At 42.5% G+C, this 15978-nt stretch overlaps 1 protein-coding gene across 2 annotated transcripts in view; it reads left to right on the plus strand.

Moving 5' to 3' along the window:
- Wwox (WW domain containing oxidoreductase) overlaps positions 1-15978 on the plus strand; it is a 1097314-nt gene that overhangs the window by 615471 nt on the left and 465865 nt on the right. The gene's annotated exons all lie outside the window — the stretch shown is intronic.

Raw genomic sequence — 15978 nt, forward strand, 5'->3', positions numbered from 1 at the left:
GTGAGACCCTACCTCGAAAAACTAAACAAAACAAAACAAAATCAATTTAAATCGATGCTGCTGAATTGAGGGATCATGCAAATATAGAGATATAGGGCTTTGTTTATAGTGGAAGGTAGCATAGTCATTGTGACAATTGTAGAACATGAGCTAATGAAACTGAATATAATTCTATATGATATTCTTTTTAATATTTTATTTGTTTATTTGCAAGCAGAGGAAGAGAGAGAGAGAGAGAGAGAGAGAGAGAGAGAGAGAGAGAGGGGGAGGGAAAGAGAAAGAAAGAAAGAAAGAAAGAAAGAAAGAAAGAAAGAAAGAAAGAAAGAAAGAAAGAAAGAAAGAAAGAGAGAAAGAGGTATGCCAGGGCCTCCTGCCATTGCAAACAAACTCCAGATGCATTCACTATTCTATACATCTGGCTTTATGTAGGTTCTTGGGAATTGAACTAGGGCCTTTAGGGTTTTCAAGCAAGCACCTAAACCTCCGAGCCCTTATTTTTCCATTTTGTTTTTAAGTGTTTTTATTTTTATTATTACTTTTGTTTTTAGAGAGAAAAGTATGGGTGTGCCAGGGTCTCCTGCCACTGTAAATGAACGTCACTTTGTGTACATGGCTTTACTGGGGTATCAAACCGGAGCCGTCAGGTTTTACAAGCATGTACCTTACACCATTGAGCCATCTCTCTAGCACCCTGTCTGATGCTATATGTTAGCTTACAGACTGTGAGCTTGTAGTGTTGCTTTTTTCTATAGTTCTTGACCTGTGCTTGGCTCTTTACCAGAGTCTTTTCTGTGTTTGAGGAGAGAGTCCAGGATTCAGAGATGCTGATAAAGGTGGTATTATGAGTTGTCTGTGGTAATGGACAAAGCCATTTTCATGGAGGAGGAGATCATTAAGTTGTGTTTTGATGACTGAACAGGAGTATCTCTAGACCCACCCAGGAAGTAGAGTGGAAGGAATGGGGTTTTCCAGGAAGAGGCACTAATGGAAGAGAGTACATGGATTTACTTTTTCAGCAGTTACTTTAATGATGTCTAAATGACAAATCTTAATTTAAAAACAAAGATTTTTTTTTTTTTTAATTTTGCTTGGGAAAGCACAATGTTTGGTCTCAGTCTGCCAGACTGCAAACAGCCTTGGCTTTATGGAAGGGGATTCAAATAAGGGATTGGGGTGGTGTCTTTTTGTCTCTATGGTTATTTATAGAGAAAGTATGGGCTGCTGCATGTTTATGGTATTTCTTCTTTATGGATGCCCAAGTTATTATTTTTTATTGGTTTGGGTACTTATTTTGCACATTTGTAAACAATTATGTAGTTATGCATCTGTTATACTACTGAGGCCATATGCATTGCCATGCTAAGAGAAAATTCCACAAGGGACTATCACTAGATTCCCTCATAAAAAAGCCATCACAGTGCCCAAAAGGAAAAAAAAAAAAAAAAGAACAGTTCACAAGTTTCATTGAGTTGTTGCAGTATTGGAAACTAAATGGATTTAATGTGTTTTTCTTCAGAATTGGAGTCAAACTTTATAACTGCAGGGTGCTCCTGTTTTCTCTGTTTGAGTGGAAGATGGGATGTACCACCAAAATGAATTAGCTGGTCAGAGAAGCACGTGTTGGTATTGTGTGCACATGGGTGCCTCCCATGAGTGTTGTGAGAGCCAGAGGACAATGGTGTCCTCCTCCATCACTCATCTGCTGATTTCTTGAGGTGGAGTCTCTCAGAATCCATACTTGCAGTTTGTGGGCCCCAGTGGTTCTCTGGTCTACAGGGATTACACACATGTGCTCTCATGTCCGTGTGTTTATGTGGGTGCTGGAACTCAGATAATCTCAGGCGTTTTGAGATCCTTATCTTGTACAGCCTGTGTTCTTATCCAGTGAGCCATCTCCCCAACCCCAAAACATAAACTTAATAAATTAATAATATCAATCAATCCTGTGTTCTTCCTCATCACTTGATGGAAAAAATATATATGTGGTTAATATATGTATATCTTATATCTGATAATAGTTACTTACTTATGTAGCCTATACATACATATATTATATATACAAACATACAGTTTATGTTTGTATGTGTCCTTCTTCATCTCCTTAATGGCTACATATGCATGTGTTATATGAAATGCATACTATATATAGAGAATGAACTAATGGAACTCCCAGTTTGTGAGGAAATTTTTAGAGGAAGTGTTCATTAAGCAGGAAATATTTACCGAGACCTTACATATGCCATGAATGGTTCTGCTATTTCATGTGGGGGACAGGGGAATAAAGGGATGGTTAGGACCAGGGAAATAGAGGTGAGCAGTGGAGATATTGTTGTTGGGACTGATCCAGCAGCCCAGGAAAACAGCACCCAGGACTCTTGTAATATCCTGAGCTAACATTTCATTCATTCAACATTTTCTTTCTTTCTTCCTTTCTTTTTTTTTTTTCTAGGTAGGGTTTCACTCTAGTCTAGGTTGACTTGAAATTCCCAGAGTGGCCTTGAACTCATGGCAATCCTCTTACCTCTGCCTCCCTAGCACTGGGATTAAAGGTGCGCACCACCATGCCCGGCTCAATATTTTCTTTTAAATCTGCAAGGAACCAGGCAAAAATATAATGGTATTACACTTTCCCTAAAGGAATGCAGACCTTGGAAGGAGACAGTCACTATATGCTGAGAAACTCTGCAGATGCTACAGCCTTACAAAAATAGTGCTAACATGAAGCACCAGTAAATGAGAAACATGTATTTTGATTAAGGAAGGGTGGAGGATTTAAAATAATTTTTCTAAAATAAAGAGATTCCCTAGACATACTGAAAGAACATTTAGAAATAAGCCTCTTTATTCAAATAAGTAAGTTTGTCCTATCTTACACTGGTTCATAACATTTTTGTATCTCCTTTCCTCTTCTGATGTGTATTAGAAACATTTATAATTTACCAAATGGAAAACATCACTTAGCTTTAAGCAGCAAGTAAAGAGTGAATTTGTAGCCAGGGGTATTATATTTTCCTCTTAGTGTAACATGTAACAATAGAAAAACAAAACAAGTAAATAAGCAAAAGAAAGAAAATCCCATCCTTTATTTTCAATATTTTAATGCAAAATATTATTTGTTCCCCTCTGCTGTTTATTCATTTTAAGCACGTCTCACCAGTGTTCCACTCTAAGCTAGTCTCAATTCAATTTAAAGTGAAAGGTTTTTGAGTTTAGGTAATTTACATATAAAAGCGTTACTGTACATTTTATAAAATGACTGTGTTCAGAAAAACAACGATTTCAATTTAATCGTATTGTTATTCTGCAAGTTGCAATGCCTTCCCCTTGCTTCTCTGGTCTTACTAACAATATTTCTTCTTGTCCTAATTTTAAATTGTTAGTGTTTGAAAATTGATGTGTGTCTTTCAGACCCCACCAGTAAGACTTAAGGCCCACTGTGATTTGTCTGATAGACTTGAATATTATGTGCATGTGTATGAGACAGAGAATTTTAATAATAATATAAGCATGATAGTTACACAGCTCGTTCTAAATTATTTTCTTTCTTCTCCCAAGACATTTTGTTTGCCAGTGGCCATATCTATTATAACAAATACAACAAACTTAAACCTCATTTTGTTTCAAATTTGGCAGTGTTCATTCTTGTATGAACCCTTTTCTTTCAATTTATTTTGTTTGTTTGTTTGTTCGTTGGAGGCAGGGTCTCACTCTAGCCCTGGCTGACCTGGAACTCACTCTGTAGTCCTTGGCTGTCCTTAAACTCACAGTGATCCTCCCACTTATGCCTCTGGAGTGCTAGGATTAAAGGTAGTGTGCGTCACTGGGCTTGGTTTCTTTTCTTTCTTTTTCAAGATAGGGTATCACTCTAGCCCAGGGTGATCTGAAATTCACTATGTACTCTCAGAGTCACCTTGGAATCACATTGATCCTCCTACCTGTGCCTCCAGAGTGCTGAGATTAAAGGCATGCAACCCCCAGCACATCTTTCCATTCATTAAAAGTCCTAGAAAATTCCTCAGGAACATATCACTCTACCTCAGAGTCTCATAACTCACCATATCTTTGAGAAATGAGAGCATATTTGGGATTTCTGACCACCGTGCTTGACTGAGGCAGTCTTCTGCTGTTCATATTCTTTTTTTTTGTTTGTTTGTTTTTGTTTTTGTTTTTGTTTTTTTTGAGGTAGGGTCTCACTCTGGCTCAGGCTGACCTGAAATTCACTATGTAGTCTCAGGGTGGCCTCGAACTCTCGGCGATCCTCCTACCTCTGCCTCCTGAGTGCTGGGATTAAAGGCGTGTGCCACCATGCCCGGCTCTGTTCATATTCTTGACCCTTGAAGTTAATGTGAGGCTCTGACTATTAAGTGATAAAACAAAAACACTCAATGTTTCTGATTCTGCTGTATATGTAAATGTCCGCTGGCCTCTGCTGTCTGTTCTGCAAATTAGGGCTTTTCCTCAGCTCTCTTACTCTCATGGCTTCCTCCACAAGCACACGATTGTTTCTAGAGAAGAGAATTGGCATCTCTTTGAACCCCAGAATAGCAAAGCATTTTCACAATTAATTTGATGCTAACCAAAAAGTAAGTGCTTCCTAGAGTGAAAAGATCAGAGATCATGTCCTACTGTGGTCCAGCTGACTAGGACTGTGCCCAGAGCCAGGCCTCCCAGAGTCTCCCAGCATCTCCCTGCTGCGTCTTATGTATCTTCTTAGTGCAGGCATTGGATGCCGTTGGGTGATGATCATTTGTAGATATACATTTATATAAACCTCACAGAGCAGGGCACAGGACATCATGAGTGACTTCAGTACCACATGGTTTGTGTCCCATAGTTGGCATATGCACAGAGACATTATAGCTCATTGCTCTTAATTTATATATTCTATGTATATCTAAAAGAAAATTATTTTTGTTCATTTATGGTGGCACACACTGGTGGTTGAGTGAGAAGGATTTTGAGTTTGAGGAGAGCCTGGGCTATATTAGCAAGAGTTTCTAGGAAGGAAGAAAGGAAGGAAGGGAGGGGAAATGGAAGGAGAGAGGGAGGGAGGGAGAGGATGCTGACTGTAAGATGTCTCGCTGGTTCCGGGCTGGGATGACAGACTTACGCTACAGCAGTCTGTTTCCTTGTTTAACCTGCACACTTTCCTCCTCCCTGCTCCATCTCCTCTTGCTTTGTCCACTTCACCCGCCACTCAGTGCTCTCTTGCCTCTAACCCACTGCGTCCTTGAGAAGTGCAAGCATATGTTTGCGAATTCTGACCACCACATTTGACCTGAGAAGTCCACTCCTGCTCATATTCTTGAAGGCCCTCTCAGGGCATCTGTGTGGCACCCTTTCTGCTATTCTGGCCACTAGAACTCTCTCTGTCATAAACGTGACAAGCTCATTGCTTTTCCCGCCAGGTCAAGGTCAAAAGCAAACTTGCTCCATGTCCTTGTGTCACACTAAATGAGGTAACGTACACTACAGCTCCCAGGTTTCAGAGCTATCACAGTCCATCCTTAACACAATACGGGTTCACTTACAGTTAAAGTCACAGGGTAGTGTGACTTACAGCTACTCCTGGATATAGACCTGATCTGCCCTGAGGCCTCTCTCTGCACCCCTGCATCCTGCACACCTCTATGAGACCCTGGCATCCAGGCTGCAAGGACAGGGACAAGATAAATGGGTCTGTGTGGGCTCTTAGTGTTGTCCTATTTCATCCTCATTCCATTGGCAAAAATCCAGGCTTTCCAGAGAGAGGGAAGTGGCTCCAGTGACAGTGTAGCTGGTCCTCACCTCACTCCCATTCTGGCTCTCACCCACTCATTCATAATCTGAAATTGAATCTTTAACAACTGCCTGTCACTAGTTGAGCGCTCTCGTAGGGATTTGGTTACCAGCAAAGTACAAAGCTCAAGATAGTCCTTGTGCTCTATCATCTCTTCAATCAACCAGCACCTTAGTTTTTTTTTTTTTTACTATATTCTATAGAAACCAGAGATTAATCACTGATGTAATTTTTTGCAACAGCTCTTAAGAACTGATGTTCATTTATCCTTCATTCATATCCCTCTTTGTTCTAGATGTGAAGGCAGGTTGTTTTAGTGCATTGCATCCACTGTGAGCATCATTGTATCCTTCCCTTATTTACTAGGGCAGGTTAAAGCCCCTTGGTCTGGGAAGGTTGGGGAAGTCCACTCCATTTCTATGAAGTCTTTTGGTGCAAAGACAAAAATCCCTAGCTGGGGAAGCATCTCCATGGGGTTCCTTCTCAGTTTACATCAAAGCCTTAGGATCGAAAATCATGTGCTGTAAGCTCCAGAAAATATTGTGCAACCATTTCCTGCACCCCTGAAGCAGACATTTTTCTGGAGAGCATTGAAAATGATTTGGTGAAGTTTTATGTGTATACAGAACTTTGTGGATGTTTCTCATGCCCAGCTGTTTCTTGCATGAGTTTTCCAAGGACAAAGGTACTATTTTATTTGTTTTCCCTTGCATGTCTGGTCACTGAGCCAAGAGTCCCAGCACAAAGTAGGTGTCATATAGCACAGGTCATATGAGTAGATCTTCCATCATGGTCTCACAGGACAAAAATCACATGGTGAGGTATTTTTTAGAAAGCATTCTCAAAGTTAAGCAATGCAATATGTATATTATTTCAGAAGCTAAGATTAGCCTTAGTCACATCCAGTTCTGAGCATTCCAGTGTGCTGTTCAATTGTACAGGTGGTAGAGCATCTGCACATTCACAAGACACCTGTTTGTGTTGCCAAGTGTGGGATACTTTCTCCCTGAGGAGTGACAGACAGTTCTCCTGCCCTTGGCACCCATGTCTTCTCTTGGATGCACTATGCTTTCTGGGCCACCATCACACCTGCTCTTATTGCTGGCTCTATTCCACGACTGGTACCAGTTGTGTCTATCCTTAGAATGTTGGCCACTAAATCCTTTGACATGTCCCTGCTTCCTTTTGCATGTGGGATCTGGTTAAGGCCATGTGAACCCTGACACACTCGGTATTCTTCTGCTCTCAGTGTGCCTGCTTGTTCCTCTCCACCACTGTCTGAGTCTGATACGGTCTATGTGGAAGCCCTAGACCACCTCTCTCTCTCTCTCTCTGTCCTTTTACCCCACCTGCTTGATGTTGTCAGGTTCCCTGTCAGACACTGTTAAGCCTATCTCAGCACATCCTGACACTTTTGTTGATTCTCAGCTCTGTGCCTGAGGTCAAGTCGCTCTAAAGCAGAACCCAAGGTAGAGATTATGTGACACAGACTTTGTCAAAGGAGTGTTCTCAGGAGAAACCTGAGTAGGCCAGGCACACATTGGAAAGGAGAGCGGGGTTCAGAGCAGATGTAGTCTTAGTCACAAGCAAAGCCTCATTTCATCTCCTCCCTTGGGGACTTTGGGGCAAGGCTCTTGTAACTCCATAGGAGGCAGTCTCAGGGCATCTCCATGGGTGCTGGATTCATCTAGGTAAGTGAGGTGAGGTGGTCAGGGACATTAGCCAGAGAATGTCGTGACAGCTAGGTGAAGGTTCAGTGACTGAGAAAGGGGACCATATTGTGGCACCAGTGGCTTCTACTGCCTTGCTCACCCAGTCAACTTTCCTCTCTCCTCATCCGGAATGCCTGTAAGTCTGTCTCACACACAAACACGAGTGCACTCAAGGTTATGTGTATGCATTGTATACAGTGGTTTTCCTGTGTCTGATGTATATTTCCTCTTTGCCTTGCCCATGGAAGCCCAGGAAACACATTCTCTCTCTTTTTCTCTTTGTGCTTTTTTTTTTCTTTCTTTTTTTTTTTTTTTCTTTTTGAGGTAGGTTCTCACTCTAGTTCAGGCTGACCTGAAATTCACTATGTAGTCTCAGGGTGGCCTTAAACTCGTGGTGATTCTCCTACTTCTGCCTCCCCAGTACTGGGATTAAAGGTGTGAGCCACCACACCCGGCATGAAACACATTCTTGAGCAGAGTCTTTGCCCTACAGAGTGAAGAGTGTGGGACCTTGAAGTAATTAAATTTATTGGATTAGGGTTGGGGACATGGCTCTGTCTGTATGTGCACAGTGTAAGCAGGAGGACCTGAGTTTGATCATCCACACATTTGTAAAATACCAGGCTTGGTGGCATATGCCTATACCTCCTGAGCTGGGAAGGCAGAGACAGGAGGATTCTTTGGGCTAGTTTAACCAAATCAGTGAGCTCCAAGTTCAGGGCCAAAAATAACATCAAGAGTAATTAAGGAAGATATCCAACATTGCACTTGTCACACACACACTAATAATAATAATAGTCAATAAATTTACTATGGTATATGAGAAGAGAAAGAACAGTTTAAAGACCTAGGTATCATAGGCAACAACCCAGTCCTCTGCTGACCTCTGCCGCTCTTACTTGATTCCATGAGGCTGAAACCAGAGCCTCACATTTGCAGAAGTCAAGCCTGTGAGATCTGGAGTGCATCCTGGGTGACTTGTCCCCTCAGCACTCTGTTCTTTCATCTTTCCTTTCCAAAGGCCACAAGGTCCCAGGCAGTCATTTCTCTTCATCTGTATTTATTGTTTTAATCTACTTCTCCCATCCCTAGAGAAGGGCACTCACCTGACTCTGTGAGTTCTAACAGGGTCTTTGCTGTCACAGCCAGGCTGGAGTTTTGTGACCTCAAGCAACTCGAGGTGGCCTCCTAAGTGGCAGCTGCCAACTGCCCAAAAGCCAGAAGTTCTGTCTTTCTGAAAAACAGTTCTATTAGGCGTAAGTGACATTTTTAAGTCCCCATGTGTGACTCAAGTCATAAAAGTTCACATGGCTGTCATGACGAAGGGATGGAAGTCATTTCTAGCTTCCAGGCAGTGCCGGAGTCAAACAGATAATGTCCTCCATTGCTAATGTTATATATGAGGCACATTCTTGTCACAGGGTAGAATAGAGTGGGCATCATGATCATATTTTGATGATCATAATAATTAGACATAAAATCAACATTTATGTATAACTTGTAATTTGAAGATTCTTTCTGTGTATGATTCTGGGCTTTACAAATGAAAATCTGGATTCAGCTGAGCCATGAAATGTCATGATGTAAATAGAATTTTAAAATAATGAGACTTCCACTGCTTTGAGGCTATTGGCATATTAAAATACAAATATATCTGTATTTTTCTCATTTTTATTAGATGAGTGCATGTTTGCTCCTAACAACTGGTGGTTTTGTATAGTACCATAACAGTTGCTCTATTTTTTTCTTTTATTATGTATGGTGTTTCTTTAAGAAGTCTCACTGTGTTGATCATGGTGAATCAAGTAAGAGTCTTTTCATTTGACAGATGCGCGTGCCGACAGGTGCTGAGGCTGTAGGGACAAAGAGTGTTTAGCTCGGACCACATAGACACACTGCTCTTGCCTTGAGGATCCGGTAGAAAAACTATGTCCTCTAAACACTGTTCCACTCTGTCTTTCTCCATTGGGCAGTGCTATTTCTTCATCCTCATCACTGGGGTTCCCTACATACCACCTCCCAGTCTTCCAGTTTAGTCCTTGCCCTAGAGAGCTATGGAGAATCAGGACAGGACAAGAAGCCGTGGTTTAGTAGCTGGCTGGCGTTTGTCTGTGGCCTGAGTATCATGCAAGGTTAGGCTTTCTGCTCCTTGTCTGCAAGTCATTTTCAGCAGACCAGTAGTCACCTCTATATCCCGTATGACCTCTCAGTTATTTTGTGACCTCACCAACACTAAGGCAATGCTTTTACCTGTGAATTTGTAAGAATGAGTGTAAGAAGTGTTTGGTGGGAATGGGAAGATGGCTCAGTGGTTAAAGGTGCTGCTTGCTTGCAAAGATTACTGGCCCTAGTTCAATTCTCAAGCCAACCCCGTTAGTTAGATGCAAAACGGGGCATAAAGGTCTGGTGTTTGTTTGTGTGGCAAGAGGCCCTGGTATGCATGCACACATACATACATACACATTTTGTGTGTGTGTGTGTGTGTTTGGTGAATGAAGGCAGACTCTTGAAGACCTTTCTTGTAAGTGTCTCGAGGAAGGACAGATAATAATAGACCATCCTTGGCACCCAGACCTTCTGATCAGTGCATGCCTGTGGAGGCACCAGGATCATCCTCATAGAGCGTTGTCAGCTCTTAGAGAGTAAACCACCCATATTCAGGAGTGCTTCATCCCTCCAACTTCTGGGAGTGATTGTAGAATTGAAATGCATGAAAGTAGGCCTGGAGAACTGAGGTTTGGGTTGGGCTGGTGTGGCAAGATGGAGCTGAGGAGAGAGCTTACTTGGCAAAGTGCTTGCCTTGCAAGTACAAGACCTGAGTTCAATCACCAATACCAGTGAAAATGCCAGACATGGCAGCAAACAGCCATAACTCCCACACTGGGGTAGATCCCGTGGCTCACTGGCCAGCAGGCGTAGCTTTATCAGCGTGAGCTCCAGGCCAATGAGAGATCTTGTCTCAAAAAGACACAAACATTGTTCCTAAGGAATAACACCTGAGGATACCCTCTGGCCTACACATGCACACGTGCTCCACCCCACCCCCCGCCAACTCTCATACATGAAAGAAAAAAGAAATAAAAAGGTATTTCTGAACAGTTGAGATTTGACCAAATGGGAGAATTATATATATGTATTGTCACACACTCACATACACCCAGCTCAGATAACACCCTGCCCTCAAATTATCTCCTAAGTAAACTCACTGCTTCTGAAGGTAAGCTTTGAAGGGTACCTCCTGCTGTACCTCCTTCCATCTAATAGACTCCCACAGAATGCCCTTGGTCCCCCACCTGACTTCAATTGTTCCCAGACACATCCACTCTGCACCAGCCCATTCTGCTGAGTTAGGAGACAGTTTCATCTTTTGAGACCTCCTCTCCTTAGAACCAGCCCCAACACCGTAGGCCTGAGATTGACGAAGGAGGAACAAGAAGGACTGGGTTTCAGGGCCTGTCTAAATGCAGCTAGCTGTGTCTATTTCCAAGTGAAACTCTCTATCCCAGGGGCCCCTGGAACTGAGGCCCAGTGGCTCCACTCTGAGCAGAGCTAGTGCTGATGTGATTTGTGAAGACAGAACTGAGAGTCGTGGCTGGCAACATCCATTGGCTTGGGCTTCTGTGCCCAGCTGGTTGCAAAGCAGGGATAGGGATATGGAGAGGCAACCTGAGGAGGTGGATTTGTGGTGTTCTGGTGAAGAGAAGGACCCTAGTTAAGGGTTGGACTCAGAGTTCCAGGTGAAGACAATATCCCAAGGTCTGAGTTATGGACAGTGTGCCCCTCCTCTCAGGCATAAGGGTGCCATTTACTTTCTCTGAGTGCTGGAAGGGGACTTGGTGAAATTGATTTGGCAAAAAGGTTAATGCGTTTTTATCGCTGCCAGTTGGCCAATTGAATTGCTAGTAATTGAGGAAGGGGAAGAATTTAATTGGACACACTCAATGCAGGTCCACCAGAGCCTACATCTTTTATTTTTTGCAGATGTGTGTGTATGCATGTATCTGTGTGCACATGTGGCTATGTGTGTGCAAGCATATGTGTATGTGCATGCATGTGCATGTTTGTATTAGATATATTCCTTGTATTCCTTTCAGCCTCTCTTGTTTTAAAAGGATTTATTACCTGTCTATTCATGAACCCCAACTCCACAATTCTGTAGAAAACACTAGAGATCTGTGTTCTACTGTTTAATGTTGTATTATTAGAGATCTGTATAAATATAAACTCTGTCTCCTATAGACCAGGGTATTTCAAATGGGATGTATCCTTCATGATCCACAAGGGCAGGGCCTCAACAAACTATAGCCAGTGGTTAACTCCCGACCTGTTATCACTGAAGTTTTACTGAAACAGCCAGGCCCATTTTTAAAAGGGATGGGATTTCTTAGAACTGCTTTATCGCAGTTAGCTGAGTGGGCAGCAGAGGCAGTTCTGCAGACACTAGGACATTTACTATGCATTAACAGAAAGAATTTACTGACCCCCAAAGTTTTCCAGATTTACCAAATTTTAAAAAAAAGTTGCTCATGAACATTTAACTTTCAAATTAACTCTGGTTTCATAGCAAACAAATATCCCAAGTTTAACTGAGTAGTTTCTACATTAAAAAAAAAAAAAGCCTATGATCCCTGTACTTGAATATTGAAAGGTAAAAGGAGCCTCTACTTAGATTTATCTTTTTCTGAAACCTATTTTAACACTTCTTTCATACTTTGAAATGTTATGTGTGCTGGTATATACATTGCTTGTGACAAACACCTATATAGACATTGAAGGTGCTACAGTTTAAAACAGTGTACCCAGAAACACACATGCTAAACGCTTGATACCCAGCCTAAGATACTGTTGGGAGATGTTGGAACTTTTATGAAGAAAGGAACAGGAGGAATTCTTCAGGTTCCACATGTGTTCTTGGAGAAGGTAGTGAGATCCCAGCCCTTTCCTCTTCCTCTCTGTTTTACTTCTAGGACAGCAGGTGTGACATTTTCTCTGCCACATGTTTCTACCATGATAGATCCCCACAAGACCCAGGAATGAGGTTATGAGGCTATGGACTAAAACCTCCAAACTCTTGACTTAAACCTTTACTCTTTGTAAGTTAATTATCTCAAGTGTTTGTTACAGTAATGGAAAGTTGACTCACATAGTGGGTAGAAAAATGTGTTTTGTACTGATGGTGGAACATGATTAAAATAGTTTGGAGGATGTTGGGAGAGCAGAAGAACTTGGACTCACGTGACCTTCACGGTTGTGGTGTACTCTCTGGGGGACATCTGGCAGGAAGACAGGATGCTGCTGCCAGCCGTGGCTGGTCTTAGTTGTCTAAGCATTCTAGTCTAGTCCCGGCAATAAAGTCCATTGTTGTCCAAGGTTATTGTGAGAACTCAGTGGACATGTGTAACTGCAGCATTGGCCAGACCTCTCTATACAGCGGTGTTCTGTCAATGGTCTATTTGTCTACTCACGTGGAAACAAGTCTGCTGAGGGAAGGACAGCAGTCCTCCCAAGAGCATGTGGATTCTTCCTTACCTGGGCCTCCTTGCTTCAGCAACATTGCCCAGCCTGGCAGTGAGTCACAGGGGTTAAACTGTTTATGTCTGCAGGGTCACTCCATGTGGCCCTGTGGTTTCAGTTCACATGGGTTTTGGTCATCCAGTTTTGTTTTCACTTGGGTTCACTGTGTGACTTCCCATCCACAGTCTCTCTGTGTATGGTGTGCTTGTGAAACTGCGAGGATTCAGGAAGCCAATCAGGCAACTTGTCACAACCAGTGACAGTGAGAGCCAGGCCCCTTCCAGGCAGGCATCCAGGCCAAGGAGTGGCTGCTCACATCCTGAGCCTCAGAGCGAGGGAAGGAAATGGGGGAACCTGCAGAGCTTTCATAGAATCTCCCGCATGTACCACTCCACCTACTGCAGTCCATGCCTCCCATACAGCCGGAGCTGGGTGCAGGTGTGTTCCTGAACTGGAACTGCACCTTATCAGCAGACGGAAGAGCCGCCCTTCCCCCCAGCTGCAGTGTGGACTCCCAGAAGCCATGTAAAGCTGGACTCAGTTGCATGTATCTATAACGTCAGCCCTCCTTATGGTGAGATGGTAGACAGAGGTAAGAGAATCCCCAGAAGTTTGTGGGCCAGCTGGCCTTGTGTACAAAGCAGGGAACAGCAAGAAATCCTTTCTAAGACAAGAAGCGAAGACTAATATATGAGGATGCCCTCTGACCTCCTCATGTGAGCCATAGCCTGTGTATCTACACACATACCACACACACACACACACACACACACACACAAAGATAATTAAAAACTAAAATAACCAAAAGTAGAGATATAGCTCAGCAGTAGAGTGTTTACTTGGCATAATAAAGCACCATAAACAACACAGAACTCCCCAAACGGACCAAGGCAGTTTAAAGTGGGGTTTGAATCTGAGTCTTATTGAAGCTGGAGGCAGCCAAGCTCTTTTCTGGAAGAGCCCAGCTGGTGGCCCTTGATCAGGGCCTCTGTGGATAGGCTGATTGATTAATCACGTCTTGCAGTATGCATGTGGCTGAGCCAGGCATCTTTCTCCATGCCCCAACCCTCCCTCCTATGCTTGAATTGCCAAGGGTTTGTGCCATGGGTGCTTTACTTTGGGAAACAATGACTGTTTTTTATTCTTGTTGCTAGTCTCCCCTGATGTCATGGCTGCTGGTCTCCTTTTGGTTCCCACTGTGCTGGATGCTAAAATTCATCACGTGGTGGGACCTCCTTTATTGTTGAGTATTAGGCGGGATCACTTGGTACACTGGCTTTGTAAAATCTGTTCTCTTTGCCTCTTTGGCTCTGTTCAGAAACATAACATTTTAAAGCCCTTCTTGGCTGGAGGATTTTTTTTTTTTATTGTAAACATAAAACATTCATTGAAACATTAAACATTTTACAGCTGTTTTTCAGCACATAAATTTTCATAGACACCCACCTCCTCACTGCCATACCCCCACCATATATTTCTCCTCCTCCTCCTCTTCTTCTTCTGCCCTTACCTCAAATAGTTCCAAAACCAGATCCAGGGCATATAGGGGGTTAGATTATAGATACAATATGACAATTGATGTGGATCACTTAGTTTTGAAAAGCACATTTTATTTTGATGTTAGGAATGTGTATTGTGCCAGACCCCTGCCAGAAACCCTCTCCTTGCTCCTGGATAGTTGGGCTTGCTCTTGGGATTTTCTTTCATTCAGGGGATATTTGTCAACAGTAACCCTGTGACCTTCAGATATGCTTGCCTGACTAGGTTCTTTCTCTTACACTTTTGTCATAGTCAATGTGTCTACTGCAGCTTGGGCTCTGGAGCAAGATGCATGAAACAGACTTGGGTCTGACTCAGAACTAAATCAGTGTCAGCCAGATCTCAACCATACACCAGTGAGTCAGAAAAGTAAATATCTGTTCCTATGAATTGTTGAGGTTTTGGGCAATATTTGTTATGCAGCAGTAAGCGGTCAGCTGCTGACTAATACACTCCCCAGGTTTCTTAGTATTCTACATTGAATAAAATACATGACACTTGTCAAAGTTTGTATGTCCTGACTCCCACCCACCTGTCAGAATTTATTTCCCACAACACTCAAGTCTTGCCTGATGCTTTCTTGCCTTTATTGTCTTCTTACCGCTTCGTAGACACACAAGCTTCTGGGCTTCTGTATGCTTCATTTTTGCCAGGGAAGAGCCATGGCTGGCTTGTTCTTGTCCTTGTGAGTCAGTTCACATATTGCTTTCCAGAGGCTTGAACCCCCTACCCCAAAAACAATAATGAAATTATAGTATCTCTGTATATTAAGTTCTCATTATGAGACACGCATGTTGTTACCATCTTATAATAACCCTAGAAGACATGTATACCACAAACAGTTGTCTATGAATGAGAGGAAGCATCCAAAGGGGGAACCAGCAGAATCTTACAAGTTGTCCAAATTGCCAGGCCAGTAAGTATAAGAATAAGGTTCCAGCTCTGCAGTGTCCTCCCTTCTCTGTTTCTTTCCTTCCAGTACTTACCACTGTCTATACAACTGTAGTAACCACCCTTGTTCCATTTAATCTGTTACCCATAGTAAACCATGTTCTGACAATATTTAATCGTCCATGTCAGAAATAAGTTATTCATAAATTTTAAATTTCATATCACTCTGATTAGCATGATGAAATCTCAAGCCATCCTTGCTCTTTCCTGCCTGGGACTTAAATCATTCCTCTTTGCACCATGTCTATTCTATGTGCTTTACCCTCCTGTCAATAACTCAGTTATCAGACCAATGACCATGACTCCAAAGCACAAGAATAATGACACTACAGTTCAGATATGTGAAGAGAAGCTTTAAAATAGTTCTTTTAAGTGTCACATAGGATTTAGAGCTTTCCCTGGTATTAGACACTTGAGTTCTTCAAATGTGGCTCCCACAGGTAATAGAAACACTATATATACTTGTTTCCCCATTTTCTCCTT

Source organism: Jaculus jaculus, chromosome 1 (assembly GCF_020740685.1).
Source record: "Jaculus jaculus isolate mJacJac1 chromosome 1, mJacJac1.mat.Y.cur, whole genome shotgun sequence".
In the NCBI taxonomy this organism is placed as follows: Eukaryota; Metazoa; Chordata; class Mammalia; order Rodentia; family Dipodidae; genus Jaculus; species Jaculus jaculus.